The 16,196-nt window shown below is 41.3% G+C and overlaps 1 protein-coding gene and 1 long non-coding RNA gene across 6 annotated transcripts in view; one reads left to right on the top strand and one right to left on the bottom strand.

Moving 5' to 3' along the window:
• The window catches only part of PTPN13 (protein tyrosine phosphatase non-receptor type 13), a 246,646-nt gene that overhangs the window by 102,124 nt on the left and 128,326 nt on the right, over window positions 1-16,196 (top strand). The window lies entirely within an intron of this gene.
• The window catches only part of LOC142759083 (uncharacterized), a 56,478-nt gene that overhangs the window by 1,872 nt on the left and 38,410 nt on the right, over window positions 1-16,196 (bottom strand). The window contains exon 2 of the long non-coding RNA XR_012883058.1: window positions 175-262. This is a non-coding gene — a long non-coding RNA (uncharacterized LOC142759083). The remainder of the gene's footprint in view (window positions 1-174; window positions 263-16,196) is intronic.

Genomic DNA, 16,196 nt, shown 5'->3' with positions numbered 1-16,196 from the left:
CACGAACGTCCTTTGTCACACGTATTCGACCCGTATTCCACCTGTATTTACGGACCCGTTTTCTCTGCTCTAATCGGCAGCCCCTTCTCTCTATCAGTGCTGGATAGAGAGAAGGGGCAGCCCATTCAGGCAGCGTTTCCGCACCGATTGAAAGTAAAAGAAGTTCATACGTACCCCGGCCGTTGTCTTGGTGACACGTCCCTCTTTTGACATCCAGTCCAACCTCCCTGGATGACGCGGCAGTCCATGTGACCGCTGCAGCCTGGAAGAAACAGGGAGTTCTGGGTAAGTTAACGTTTAATACTATTAACTCCAGCGGTAGTCACTGTCCCGGGTGCTGAAAGAGGTAGTGCCGATCAGTTAAATCTTTCAGCACCCTGGACAGTGACTATCCCCTGACGTCGCCTAGCAACGCTCTCGTAATTACGGGTGCACACACGTAGCCACCCGTATTTACGGGAACCCCATAGACTTCTATGGGCCTGCCCGTGCCGTAATTACAGCCTGAAATAGGACATGTTCCATATTTTTCAACGACCCGGGCACCTTCCCGTAAGCAAACGGGAAGGTACCCGTGGCCAATAGAAGTCTATGGGCCCGTAATTACGGCGTTTTTATGTTCGTGTGCATGGCTTTGAGACTACTTTTTACCCTATGTTTTTGCTGCAATGTTTCATTTATACCATAAAGCGAATTGTATAGAGTATAAATGCTATTTCCGACAAATTCTGGTCCGTCATTATTAGAACCTACAGTCATTTGCCTCTGTATTGGAATCTCATGTTGCACTTCTATTCCAGTTTCACGCTGATAAATGTTACTGCTCCTCATTAAACTGTGTTTGAGCAAATGGTGCACAGATGGTTACAGTTTTCCACAATCCGTTTCTTGTTACGTCTCCATTGTAAGAAAAAAAAAAACCTCCCAGACATCAGGATCCAGGAGGTAGATCTGTGGGTATTTAAAAAAAAATAATACAAACATATCTGAAATGGATGAGAAGCTTATATCAATACACTGGTCCCTGAAGTTACAATGGCCCCAGGTTACAATATTTTCAACATACAATGGTCTTTTTCCATTCAACATACAATGCCGCAAAATGTCTGGATCCCAGGTGCGTGTAATTGGCCGGAATATCCAGCCAATCAGAATGGGATTTTACTGGTTAAACACCTGTTGTAATGTAGTGCATGCCCTGATTGGCTGTCTAGTAGCGCCTCTCTACGGTACAGTAATACTTGTCCTGTACTGCACTTTACCTGATGAGTTGCTCCTTTGGACACCAGATGAGGGCGACTCCATGTTATATTTCTGGTGCATTGTGTCCTGTTCAGGTTTCTGAAGAAACTCCTGTCCTCATCGTAGAAAGTGATTTACGCCTTCCAGCAGCTATAGTATTTCTGACTTATATGTGAGAACTTGATTTAGCAGATAACTAATACAAATAAAGCATCGTTTTTTTCTTATCTGTGGTTGACATTTTGGGGGCTTTGGAACCAATTACTAGTTTTCCGTAGAGTTATGGTCTCAACTAATCATTCAAGTAGAATAATTTCAACTTACAATCGTCGCCCCGGAACCAATTAATATGTAAATGTAACTTGAGGGACCACTGTATCTGTAATGGTAGCACTTTTTCACAATAAGCATATAAAGTGCAGTAGCTGTTTTTCTAGATCTAATCTCCGGTACCAGATTGATAGCATGTTATAAAGTGATAATTTGTTGAAGCCAAATTAACTGGTGACCATTTCAGCATAAAAATAACTGGCTATTTCTCGGCCTCCCTCACATATTATGCAACTGAACTGATGCAGCGGAAGTTCTTTATAAGCATGCCAAAAAAAAAAGCCAGCAACACAAAACGTAAAGTACACTGTCATATTTCTTTATCTATGTAAAATTTTCCCAGTGTGGGCAGCAGAGGCGAGTATTAGCTGCCCCGATTTCCTGCCTGCCTTGGTCTGCTCTAGTTTATCTATTTCAGGTAAAGTGGGCGAGATTTTTCTTCAGTTGAGCGCACAAGGCTTTTTCTTTCTTGTAGCAAAAAGTAATGGTTATTAACCAGGCTGAGTCACGGTTTGTTTGGGTACAAGTATCTCATTCTTTCCTCCTGTATTTTGTTTTTTTATTTTTATTTTTTTATTCAACTTTAACTAGATAGGGGCATATAACTTCTTATTTCTGCTTGTAACCAGACAGTAAATATGTTTTACCTGGAAAAGATCACATAATTCCTTCCTCAACCAGCGTTAATTGGTATTGTGAATTAGGCCCTACCGCGAGGAGGATTGAAAGTAGTTAAGACGTTGATGTAACATACTTGATTTGATCCAGTTCACTACCAAAGCAGAGGAGAAAAAGGGGTTTGAGATTAGTGCACCTAAAACTAGTCTAGAATACTGTTACTCCCATCCCCTCCATACGCATGCATGCTTGGCTCATCCGAGTGTGCATGTGTTCTCAATAGGGAGAAGAAAGTTGGAAGCTGCCTGACATCTTACAAACAAAAGGATCGGGCATATTGAAATCCAACAGCCTGATCCTTCTCTAACATCTGCCGTCGAGGGAGAATTTGGAAACCGGCGGTTTCGGACAACATTCATCTAATGTGTATGGCCACGTTAAGCTTAAAGAGGCTCTGTCCCCATATTATAAGTGCCCTATGTTCTACATAATGTGCTCAGCGCTGTATTGTAGATTACAGCAGTGTTTTTTATTTAGAAAAACGATCAATTTTGACGGAGTTATGACCTATTTTAAATTTATGCTAATGACTTTCTTAATGCCCAACTGGGCGTGTTTTTACTTTTTGACCAAGTGGGTGTTGTCTCCATTCATGTACTCAGCACATAGTGATCTTGATAGATCATGATGTGCAGTCACATACTCACACATTAACGTTACTGAAGTGTCTTGAGAGTGAATAGACATCACGTCAGGACGCGATGTCTATTCACAATCCCGACACTTTGGTAACGTTTGTGTGGGAGCTAATGACAACAAGCGTGATATCGCTGTATATGACATCACAGCGTGATCTCGATGTACTGTGTGAGTAAGTCTCACACAAACGTTACCGAAGTGTCGGGATTGTGAATAGACGTCGCGTCCTGGCTGGGTGTGATGTCTATTCACTCTCAAGACACTTCAGTAACGTTAATTTGTGAGTATGTGACTGTACATCATGATCTAGCAAGATCACGATGTGCTGAGTACATGAATGGAGAGAAGTGTATGACACTCCTCTTTACAACGCCCACTTGGTCAAAAAGTAAAAACGCCCAGTTGTCCATTAAGAAAGTCATTAGCATAAATCTAAAATAGATCGTAACTCTGTCAAAATTGATCGTTTTTCTAAATAAAAACACTGCTGTAATCTACATTACAGTGCCGATCACATTATGTAGAAGATAGGGCATTTATAATGTGGTGACAGAGCCTCTTTAACCCCTTAAGGACACTGCCAATTTTGGCCTTGGGGACAGAACTATTTTTTTACATTTCCCTCTTTGCATCCCGACGCTCATAACTCTTTTTTTTTTTATTTTTTGTACGACGTAGTTGTATGAGACTTTGTTTTTTGCGGGACGAGTTGTACTTTATGTAGGTACCATTTTTTGGTACAAATACATTATCGTTTAATTTCTATAAATTTTTATTTTGGTGAAAATGCAGAAAAAAAGCAGTTCCGCAGCAGTTTTAATATTTTTTTTTACACCATGCACCGATCATCATAAATAATGTTATACATTTGTTGTACAGGTTGTTACGGTCGTGGCGATACCAAATATGTCTATTTCATGTTTTGGGACTTATATTTTAAAAAGTTTATTTATTATAAAAAAGTGTGTTTCTGTGTATTTTTTTTACTTTTTATTTATTTATCATTAAGTTTTTTTACATTAATTTAAAAAAATTTTTTATCCCATAAAGGGATTTATAATTTTGATTTTGTAACTAATGTACTGGCATAGATCTATATGCCAGTACATTAGCCTGTGTACTGATTGTACACAGGCAGTTGTTAGGACATACCTCAGTATGTCCTAACAACAGGAAATATGGTCAGACAGCCCTGGGGTCCTTCAATGGACCCTGGGCTATCTGGCCATATGAGTTGTGGGCTTTGATCGCGTCAGTTATTTTCTGTGACGCAATCAAAGTGCAGTCCCCTCTCCTTGAACGCTGCGATCAGCTTTGATCACCGCATTCAAGGGGTTAACGGCGGAGAGAAGATGTTTCTCTTCTCTCCGCTGTCAGAGCGGGGCCTTGGCTGTGTATTACAGCCGTTGCCCCGCTCTCGGTCGTGCGCACAGACAGCTGTCACACCAAGTACTCGCCGCTCAGGACGAGCATTCTCGTCATGTGTCGGCAACCAGTTAAGTGCAGTATCTGTTTTCATCAACAAACATTCTAGTACATGCCCTCATTATTTCCAGCCTAGACTACTGCAACATTGTTCTCTGTGGCCTCCCATCTAACACTCTTGCACCCCTCTGATACAACCACAACACTGCTATCAGATTTACAGATTTAACCATCTCTCCCCTTTCACTTCTGCCTCTCCCCTCTGCCAAGCCCTACACTGGCTACCTACTGCTCAGCGAACTCTGTTCGAAATATTAGCAATGACATACAACACTTTCCACAGATTGTCCCCTCCATACGTTTCTGCCCTAATATCCCAAAACCTCCCCTCATGTAATCTCTGGTACTCACAAGACCACCTGCTTTGCTCTCCTCTTATCTGCTCCTCACATCATCCCCTCTAAGGCCTCATGCACACGACCGTAGCCATGTGCACGGCCGTGATTTTCGGGTCGGCTGTCAGCGGACTGTCAGCCCGTGGGCTGCCCGCGGCCGTTATTTTCTATGAGCCCGGACCGCAGAACACAGCCGTAATAAGATCTGTCCGTTCTTTCTGCGGTGCGAGCTTCCGGGCCATGCACCGACCGTAAAAAATACGGTAGTGTGCATGGCCCCATAGAAATTAATGGGGCCGCAATTCTCCCGTGGATTTTCGGGGAATTGCGGTCGCAAAAGCACGTTCGTGTTCATGAGGCCTAAGATTTCTTCCGCGCATCCCCCATTCTCTTGAACTCTCTACCACAACACATCAGAATCTCTCCCACCATCCAAACCTTCAAAAGCAATCGGAAAACCCACCTCTTCAGAAAAGCTTACAACCTGCAATAACCATGCTCCCACTACTCTACTGGATGAACAGCTTCTACCCTCACCTACTGTGTCCTTCCCATGTAGATTTTAAGCCCACGTGGGCAGGGTCCTCTCTCCTTCTGTACCAGTGTGTCATTCATTAAGCTCATGTTTACTGTACTCGTTGTTTTTATTGTCTGATTTCATGTACTTAACCCCTTGATGACTAGGCCATTTTGCGCATCAATGACCAAGGACTATTTTTTGTTTTCTCACGGTCGCTTTCGAACAGTCGTAACTTTTTTTTATTCCGTCGACATAGCCGTTTAAGGCCTTGTTTTTTGCGGAACGATTTGTATTTTGCAATTGCACCATTTTTGGGTGCATATAATATATCGATTAACTCTATTTATTTTAGGAGAGAATTGAAAATTTAGCAGCTATTCCAGCATTGATTTTCACGTTATAAATTTACGCCGTTTACTATATAGCATAAATAACCTGTTACCATTATTCTATCGGTCGGCACGATTACGGGGATACCAAATATGTAAAGGTTTTGATGTTTTCCTAAGTTTGCACAATAAAAACCCTTTTAGAAAAAATTTACTTGTTTTTGCAACGCCGCATTCCAAGAGCCGTAACTTCTTTATTTTTCCGTCGATGTAGCCATATGTGGGCTTGATTTTTGCGGGACAAGGTGTAGTTTTGATTGGTAGTATTTTGGGGTACATGGGACTTATTGATTAACTTTTATTTTTTTATCAGGGGAATGGGAGAAAAAAAAGAATTTTTTCCATGGTCTTTCGCACTTTTTTTGGACGCCGTTTATCCAGTGGTTTAATTAATGTGTTAATTGTATTGTTCGAGTCGTTACAATCGTGGCGATACCTTATAAGTGTATGTGTTTTTGACACTTTTACTAAGTAAAACCACTTTTTGTGGGAAAAAATTGTTTTATTTTCACTGTAATTCTTTTTTTTCTTTGTCCCACTAGGGGACTTTACTTTGCGATCTTTGGATCGCAGATATAATGCTTTGGTATACTTAATATCTGACAGGCAATCTATTAGGCCATGCCTCTGGGCAGTTGCTGAAGGCAGACCTGGGGGCATTTGTTAGGCCCCTGGCTGCCATGGAAACACAACGGCGCCCCGCAATTTTTGTGCTGACGCTGATGGCGTGACAGAGGGATCTTCCTCCCTCTGTCAAACACATTAGATGCCGCTGTCGCTATTGACAGCGGTATCTAATGGGTTAAACTTTGGGAATCGGAGCGCACTTTGATTGCGGAAAATGGGGCAGGAGCCAAGCTGTGTATAACAGCCGTGCTTTTGTCGCTGATCGGGTGGGTACATTGGCAGTTCCCATGAGGTGAGACATTTGACATCCACAGGATATGTCATAAATGTCAGATAGAGGCGGGTCCAATCTCTAGGACCCGCACCTATCTCCGGAACGGGGCCCCATTCTGCCACTCTATGTTGCGGCAGAAGCAGGTGAATTCCGACCTTGACTTAGGAAACAGCATTTTCGCTGTTCTCTTAAGTCCCATAGAACTGAATGGTAGTTACGGAAACCGCGTAGCTCGCATGCTACGCTGCTTCCATAATTTCCATTCACTACTATGGGAGTTATGGAAACAAGTGTAACTCCTGACCATATAATCAAAAAGTGGCCGGGGAGGCAGAGGGAGCAGAAAAAGGTAAAACGGGGTTTAAGGGGCCCCCTTCTAGAGATAGGTGCGGGTCCCAGAGGTGGAACCCGCATCTATCGCATTTATGACATATCCTGTGGATATGTCATAAATGTCTCTGATGGGAAGTCCCTTTTGAAGCAAATAATAATAATCCGTGGTCAAAAGGTCAATATGTGGAATGGATCTACACACTGTCAGGTCCACGTCAGCAGCTATAAAGATTGCTACCTATGCCCATAGCTTATTCTTTTCGCTTTGGACTCACAGACAGACTCCGCATTGAAAACAAATCTGTGTTTCCTCTTATCTCTGGTCGCGGAGATCATCTCTTACTCACAGGATTTGACTACTATTACAAAGTTTGAGCACTAAAATTTCTGTTGACAAAATGTTGCCTGTATAATTGTCTTATAGCAGCCGTTATGTGAATGTCTTATTAAAGTAACCGTTTTCTTTAAGAACTGTTCTCCCCCCCCCCCCCCTTCGCCCCCCTGTCTCTGTGGCCTGTAGTTGGCAGTTTTCTTCGTTTTTTTTGTTTTTTTGTTCGTGTGTTGCATATACCTCATTATTTACATTCTTATTCTTTTTTTCTTCTTTTTTTTTTTTTACAATTTTGGAAACCCGGTTTGGCAGAAGTTTTATACACATGAGTCAATATTAAAACCGTGAGGAATGTAGTATTATTTTCCGATGTTGTTTGCCAGAAACGTCGGCTCAGTCAACAATAGCTTGCCAGGGGCAGTCTGCAGTAGAACAGTCTCAAAAATAATTTCATTGGGCTACTGTGTCCGGACTACTGGATGACATTTTATTACATTGGACATTTAAAGAGGTTAAGAAGAGAGGTCCTGTTACTGCTCCATTTGATTTCCTTTAGAGGCATTGAGCAGTTGCTGTGCTTCATTTGACTTCAGTAATGATCCCTATTGTAGCAGTTTCTAATAAATTACATTTAAAAAAAAACTAAAAAAAAATAATCTCATCCACACTCTGCATAAAATTTCCGACCAGAAATTGACCTGTGGTGCATATTTTTCGTACCGCAGCATGTCAATTCCTGCTGTGGAAAGTGGACTGAATTGCTGTGTTTTTCAGAGGAGATGTCATCATATCCCAACATTTAGAACAACGCAGCAAAATCCGCACCGTTTTCTGGAGTAGAAATCGCAGGAAACGGTGTGGTTTTACCGCAGTGGAAATCCTGCTTGTTTGCTGGTTTCTGCGGAATTGCTGCAGAAATATGATCTGCAGCAATTCCCTTCCGTGTGGACAAGCTATAAGACTCCATTTGGTGACCCTGTTGTGGGATTATACGTAGGCAACAATAGAACACAACCCACAAAGTAAAAAATGTACAGGTGTATAAGTACATTAGCTACCTGCGAATATATCTAGCTCTGATTTAAGGCCCGATTACACCGGCTAATTTTGACCGCTGCAACGAGCCCTGATCAACGAGACAGCTCGTTGCTCGGCGCTCGTTTGCTCCTGTCACAAGGAGCTATGTATAGGGATGAAGTGTCATTACTCCGATCGCTCGTCCCCATACATTATTATCGTGTCGTCCGTGCATGGAGACGTGCTGCCGACTACTATAATAATTCAGTTTTTTAAAACTATACGATCACCCGATGAACGAGCGTTTGCTCGTTCATCTGCTGATCGCTGCACAGTTTACACAGGGTAATTATCGGCAACGAGCGTTCTATGAACGCATGTCTGCCCGATAATTGCCCATTTTAAAATGGCCTTTAGGGAACGTTTTTTTTTTCTTGTGTGTGTGTATTTATTTATTTATTTTTAAATAGTCTGACATTGTTTGGCAAGTGACTGTTCCATTGGCTGTCAGATCATGACAATCCTACAGGTTTTATAGCAGTTAAAATCGGGTGGTGAGTGAAAGTGGTCATATAATAAAACAAAGAAAAATGTACCATCTACCAGATGCTTTCTCACTAATAAAAAGGGCTGGATGGGATCTTAACAAAATCTTAAAATGTTCAAATTTGTTAGTAATATAAAGAATTATTTTTATTTTTTTTCCTTATTTGTCTTCTTGGCCATTTGCGGAAGATTTTTGGAAAGTATCCTGCTGATTTTGATGGGATCCACAACAATCTTATGTGTATGGAACAGCCTGACGAATTCTTTGTTTCCACCACCAAAATAGTCTGTCAGCTGCTTATCTCTGTATCCAATTTTATTTTTATTTATTTTAATAGCATGGATACTTTGCCTAGCTGAATGGGCATGCAGCTATCATATGTCTATGGCCAGCCGTAGTATAAAAGACACAGGCAGTTGTTTGCCTGGCCTCCTTCAGTGGGTGTTTTTTCCTGAGGACCTGGACTGTTGCTGTGTAGAAGACTCCTAACAAGAGCCTCAACCCTTCCTTGGGCATACACAGATGCTTGTACAGCGTTCACCCACGGAGAATGTGGCCACGTGACTATATGTTCGTTATTCTGAATTGAGGACAATTACTGCATCAATGCGGCGTGGCAAGGAGGCGATCAGCCCGTGGCACTGCTGAGGTGTTATGGAAGCCCAGGTTGCTTTGATAGCGGCCTTCAGCTCGTCTGCATTGTTGGGTCTGGGGTGTCTCGTCTTCCTCCTGACAATACTCCATAGATTCTCTACAGGGTTTAGGTCAGGGAATTTGCTGGTCAATCAAGCACAGTGGTACTGTGGTTATTAAACTTTTGGCAGTGTGGGCACGTGCCAAGTCCTGCTGGAAAATGAAATCAGCATCTCCATAAAGCTGGTCAGCAGAGGGAAGCATGAAGTGCTCTAAAACATCCTGGTAGACGCTGCGCTGACTCTGGACTTAATATAACACAGTGGACCAACACCAGCAGATGACACGGCTCCCCAAACCATCACTGACTGTGGAAACTTCACACTGGATTGCAAGCAACTTGGATTTACGCCTCTCCACTCTTCCTCCAGACTGTGGGACCGAGATTTCCAAATGAAATGCAAAATTGCCTTTCATCTGAAAACAGGACTTTGGACCACCGAGCAACAGACCAGTCCTTTTTCTCCTTAGCCCAAGTAAGACGCTTCTGTCATTGTCTCAAGGAATGCGACAGTTGTAGCCTATGTCCTGGATACGTCTGTGTGTGGTGGCCCTTGAAGCACTAACTCCAGCTACGGTCCACTCCTTGTGAATTTCCCCCAGATTCTTGAATGGCCTTTTCGTGACAATCTTCTCAAGACTGCGGTAATCCCAGTTGCTGGTGCACCTTTTTCTTCCACACTTTTTCTTTCCTCTCAACTTCCCATTAATATGCTTAGATACAGCACTCTGTGAGCAGCCAGCTTCTTTAGAAATGTCCTTTTGTGGCTTACCCTCCTTGTGGAGGATGTCAATGACTGTCTTCTGGACAACTGTCATGTCAGCAGTCTTCCCCATGATTGTGTAGCCTACTGAACCAGACTGTTGGACCATTTAACCCTTTAAAGAGGCTCTGTCACCAGATTATAAATGCCCTAACTCCTACATAATCTGATCGGCACTGTAATGTAGATCACAGCAGTGGTTTTTATTTTAAAAAAACTGTCATTTTTGAGCAAGTTCTGAGCAATTTTAGGTTTATGCTAATTAGCTTCTTAATAGACAACTGGGAGTGTTTTAACTTTTTACCAACTGGGCATTGTAAAGAAAAGTGTATGACGCTGACCAATCCGCGTCAGACTCTTCTCATTGTTCCAGCCCATTGTTCCAGCGTGATTGTGCAGTGAAAAAAGCTGGGCTGGAACAATGAGAACTGTATGACGCTGATTGGTCACTGATTGGTCAGCATCATACACTCCCCTGTACAACGCCCAGTTGGTAAAAAGTTAAAAAAACGCCCAGTTGGTCATTAAGAAACTAATTAGCATAAATCTAAAATTGCTCACAACTTGCTCAAAAATGATCGTATTTAAAATAAAAACCACTGTTATCTACTTTAGAGCGCCGATCAGATTATGTAGGAGATAGGGCACTTATAATCTGGTGACAGAGCCTCTTTAATGACCAGCCTATTTTAAACCTTAATGACCAAGCAATTTTTTAAATTTTTCCATCGTCACATTCCAAGAGCTATAACTTTTTTATTTTTGCGTCGACATAGCTCTATAAGGTCTTGTTTTTTGTGGGACAAGTTGTATAGCACCATTTTGGGGTACATATAATTTATTGATTTAACTTTTAACTTTTTTTTGCAACGATACCAAATTCTGTATAGATTTTGTATGTTTTACTACTTACACAGTAAAAACACTCTTCTTTTAAAATTATTTGTTTTTGTGTCTCCATATTTGAAGAGCCATAACTTTTTTTTTTTTATTCTGCTGATGCAGCTATATTAGAGCTTTGTTTTTGCGGGACGACTTGAAGTTTTTATTGGTACCATTTTTGAGTAGATGCTACTTTTTGATCACTTTTTATCACATTTTTTTTAAGGCAGGATTCACAGAAAACAGCAATTTTTCCATTGTTTGTTTTTTTATTTAATTTTTTACGGCGTTCACCGTGCATACCAAATATGTGTAACTTTTGTACTTTATTTAGTTTTTTTTAATAGTAAAGCATTTTGTAAGGGGAAATAGTGGGTTTTTAATTTTTTTATTTTTTTTTATTTATTAACTTTATTCAACTTTTTTTTTTTACTAGTCCCACTAGGGAACTTTAATATGCGCTCATCAGATCGCTTTTATAATACACTGCAATTCTTTTGTATTGCAGTGTATTACTGCCTGTCCGTTTAAAACAGGCATATGCTAGGCCCTGCCTCTGGCACGACCTAGCAGGCATTCACTAGAGGCAGACCTGGGGACCTTTATTAGGCCCCAAGCTGCCATCAGAGACACAGGCACTCGGCGATCTTATCGCCGGGTGTCAGTGGGATGAGAAGGAGCTCCCTACTTCTCTCCAAAACATCTCTGATGCCGCGCACGCTATTCAGCGTTCAGCGCCGGATCTGAGGGGTTAAATGGGTGAGATCGATACTTATTTCAATCTCACTCATTCGAGCAGGGACGCCCCCAGCTCTCAGCTACCTCTGGTAGCTGAGAGTAGGGAGATTTAACGGCTCCCTGCTCTGTTTGTTCTGATGCAGGGCCGTAAAAAGGCTACTGCATCAGAATAAAGCCCATTAGTGGCCGCCGTGAAAAGGCGTATTGGCGGTTACGAACGGGTTAAAGGCTTGGGAAACCTTTGTAGGTGTTTTGTGTTGATTCGCTGATTAGAGTGAGACACCATGAGTCCACAATCTTGAGCTTTTACCCAATATTCAAATTTGCTGATGCACTAAATTTTCTGTTTTCATTAACTGTTAGGCATAATCTTCAACATTAAAATAAAAAAAATGCTGGAAATAGATCACACCGTGTGTAATGAATCTATATAATATGAGTTTCACTTTTTGAATTTAATTACTGAAATAATTGTAACTTTTTGATGATATTCTAATTCATTGAGAAGGACGTGTGTGCGTAACAATGAGAAGTGTATGATGCTGATTGGCCAGCGTCATACACTTCTCTTTACAACTCCCAGTTGGTAAAAAAGTTAAAACACGCCCAGTTGTCTATTATGAACAATTTTAGATTTATGTTAATTCGTTTAACTTGGTCAAAAATTATTGTTTTTCAAAATAAAAACCACTGTTGTTCTCTACATTACAGCGCCGATCAGATTATGTAGGAGATAGGGCACTTATAGTCTGGTGACAGAGCCTCTTTAATCATGTGACCGTTCCAACCCAAAGTTTCAGTCCGACTTAAAGCTTTTATATGGAAACTTCAATTGCGTGACCAAATTCTCTATATAGCCCTAGCCTAATTATGCTCTCTGATATATATTGATGGACACAATCGGGGGAATTTATCATTCGTTAGTTTTCAGGTGTAGAATAGGCGCAAATGCCTCAAAAGCTGCAATTTGCGCAAAAATACTTACTTTTGAGATATTTGCGCTGCATGGAACGCCATTCACACATTAGTATTCATTACTAATTTTAACATTAAAGAGGCTCTGTCACCAGATTTTGCAACCCCTATCTGCTATTGCAGCAGATCGGCGCTGCAATGTAGATTACAGTAACGTTTTTATTTTTAAAAAACGAGCATTTTTGGCCAAGTTATGACCATTTTTGTATTTATGCAAATGAGGCTGGCAAAAGTACAACTGGGCGTGTTGAAAAGTAAAAGTACAACTGGGCGTGTATTATGTGTATTATGTGTGTACATCGGGGCGTTTTTACTACTTTTACTAGCTGGGCGTTCTGACGAGAAGTATCATCCACTTCTCTTCAGAACGCCCAGCTTCTGGCAGTGCAGACACAGCCGTGTTCTCGAGAGATCACGCTGTGACGTCACTCACAGGTCCTGCATCGTGTCAGACGAGCGAGGACACATCGGCACCAGAGGCTACAGTTGATTCTGCAGCAGCATCAGCGTTTGCAGGTAAGTCGATGTAGCTACTTACATCGACTTACAAAAGATTAGGGCCACATGTAGGGTGTTTCTAAAACCGGGAAACACTGCATAATAATTAGAGAGTTGTCTTGTTATGGTGGCACGAGCTGGGCACCACATATTGGCATATCTATGGAAAAATTCCCATTTTCACTCTGCAACATTGAGTGCACAATAATTTCTGCAAAACGCCTTTGGGGTTAACATACCCACTACACCCATAGGTGAATACCTTGAGGGGTGTAGTTTCCAAAATGAGGTCACATTTGGGGTTTTCCACGGTTCTGGTTCCACAGTGGCTTTGTAAATGTGACAGCGCCCAGAAACCAATCCAGCACAATCTGCGCTCCAAAAGCCAAATTGCGCTCCTTCCATTCTGAGCCCTGCCGTGTGCCAAAGCAGCAGTTTATGACCACATATGGGGTATTGCCATACTCGGGAGAAATTGCTTTACGAATGTTCTTTTTTCCTTTATTTGTTGAGAAAATGAAAAGTTTGGAGCTAAAGCTACATCTTGAAGATTTTCACTGCCCAATTCTAATAATATCTATGAAACACCTGTGGGGTCAAATGCTCACTACACCCCTAGATGAATTCTTCAAGCGGTGTAGTTTTGTAAACTGAGTAACTTTTGGGTAGTTTCCAATATACTCGTACCTTAGGGGCTTTGCAAAAGCGACATGGTGCCAATAAATCAATCCAGCAAGATCTGTTCCCCAAAAGCTAAATGGCGCTCCTTCTCTTCTGAGCCCTGCCGTGTGCCCAAACACAGTTTATGACCACATATGGGGTATTTCCGTACCCCAGAGAAGTTGCTTTACAAATGATAGGGGGCTTTTTCTTCTCTATTCCTTGTGGACATTGTTTGTTTTCTTTAGCTAAAACTACATCTTATTGGAAAAAAAGAATTTTTTTCATTTTCACGTCCAAATTCTAATAACATTTATGAAATACCTGTGGGGTCAAAATGCTCACTACACCCCTAGATGAATTCCTTGTGGGGTCTAGTTTCCAAAATGGAGTCTTTTTGGGGTGTTTCCTTTGTTTTGGCATCACAAGACCTCTTCAAACCTGACATGGTACCTAAAATATATACTAATAAAAAGAAGGCCCCAAAATCCTCTAGGTACTTCTTTGCTTCTGAGGCCTGTGCTTCAGTCCATTAACAAAATAGGGCCACATGTGGGATATTTCTAAAAACTGCAGAATCTGGACAATAAATATTCAGTTGTGTTTCTCTGGTAAAACCTTCTGTGTTACAGATTTTTTTTTTTTATTAAATATGAATTTCTGCAAAAAACATAATTTTGTAAATTTCACCTCCACTTTGCTTTAATTCTTGTAAAACGCCTAAAGGGTTAAGAAACTTTCTAAATGCTGTTTTTGAATACTTTGGGGTGACTTATTGGGGGTTTGTATTGTATAGGTCCTTCAAAACCACTTCAACTGAACTGGTCCCTTTTTAAAAAGAGCCTTTTGGAATTTTCTTGAAACTATGAGAAATTTCTGCTAAAGTTCTAAACCTTGTAACATCCTAGAAAAATAAAAGGATATAAAAAATTGATGCCAATCTAAAGTAGACATATGGGAAATGTTAATTAGCAACTATTTTGTGTGGTATTACTATCTGCCTTACAAGCAGTTACAAAATTGATCATTTCTGCAAATTTGTGCTAAATTTTGCTGTTTTTCGCATAGAATGTTGATGATGTTGATTACATATTATTATTATAAGCAGAAAGTATTGTGTACATTATATCCTAAACCTAAAATAATGGGTAAGGTCAAATCCACAATTGCATCATCATGCTGAGGGTTGGGAATCCTCTCATCTGCAAGGAATGTTAATCTGCTGTGTTATTCTACGATTTGTGTGACTGGGATTCTGATTGTTATATCCATTTAAAAATACTAGATTTTTCAATTTATTTATTCAAATCAATGTATTCAATTAATGTATTTTAATACTTGTGTATGTAGATGGGCCGATCAATTTAATATATATGTATTAAGGAACTTATGCGATAGGTTGACCACTGTATGTTTTGTTTGTTTGTTTTATACTTCTTTTTACTAAGGCACAGTTCACACGAGGAGGAAAATTCTGAGAAAATCGCGGCAATCACTGTGCAGGCAGGTCAAAATCTGCCTCAAAATCCCAAACTGAATTTTGAGGCAGATTTCGACCTGCCTGCATGCTGATTGCCGCGATTTTCGCTGCGTTTTTCGCTCACACTCATTGAGTGCTGCGGGCAAAAAACGCTGTGAAATACGCTTTCTCTGCCTCCCATCGATGTCAATGGGAGGTCAGAGGCGTAAACGCCCGAAGATACGGCATGACGCTTCTTTTTACTGCGAGACGGTTTTTCCGCCCGCGGTAAAAAACGCCTCCGCCTCCCATTGAAATCAATGGGAGGCATTTTCGGCCGTCTTTTTGGAGCGGTTTCCGTGTCAAAAACCGTGTCAAAAAACTCAGTGTGAACAGGGCCTAAGGCCTCATGCACATGGCCGTGCCCGTAATCACAGCCCACGATTGCGGGCACAGCCGGCCACTGACTGCCACGGGCCGAGTGCTGCATTTTCGTGCCGTGCTCCCATACAAAGTATGGGAGCACGGCCCGTAAAAAACTAAAATTAGGACATGCTCCATGGTTCTACGGCACGGACACCTATCCGTAGCTATATGGAAAGGTGTCCGCTGCCAATAGAACCGGGCGGGTCCGTAATTGCGGACTGTATTGCGGTCCGCAATTACGGAGTCTTTTTTTTAGTCGTGCGCATGGGGCCTTAGAAAGTGTAATGTAGCGTAACTGAACACTCTTACTTTATTTCAGAGCACAGTTATAACGTTGAAGAAATGTCAATCTTT

The sequence above is a fragment of the Rhinoderma darwinii genome, chromosome 1 (assembly GCF_050947455.1).
Source record: "Rhinoderma darwinii isolate aRhiDar2 chromosome 1, aRhiDar2.hap1, whole genome shotgun sequence".
Taxonomy (NCBI): Eukaryota; Metazoa; Chordata; class Amphibia; order Anura; family Rhinodermatidae; genus Rhinoderma; species Rhinoderma darwinii.
This window is presented reverse-complemented; position numbering and strand designations above follow the sequence as displayed.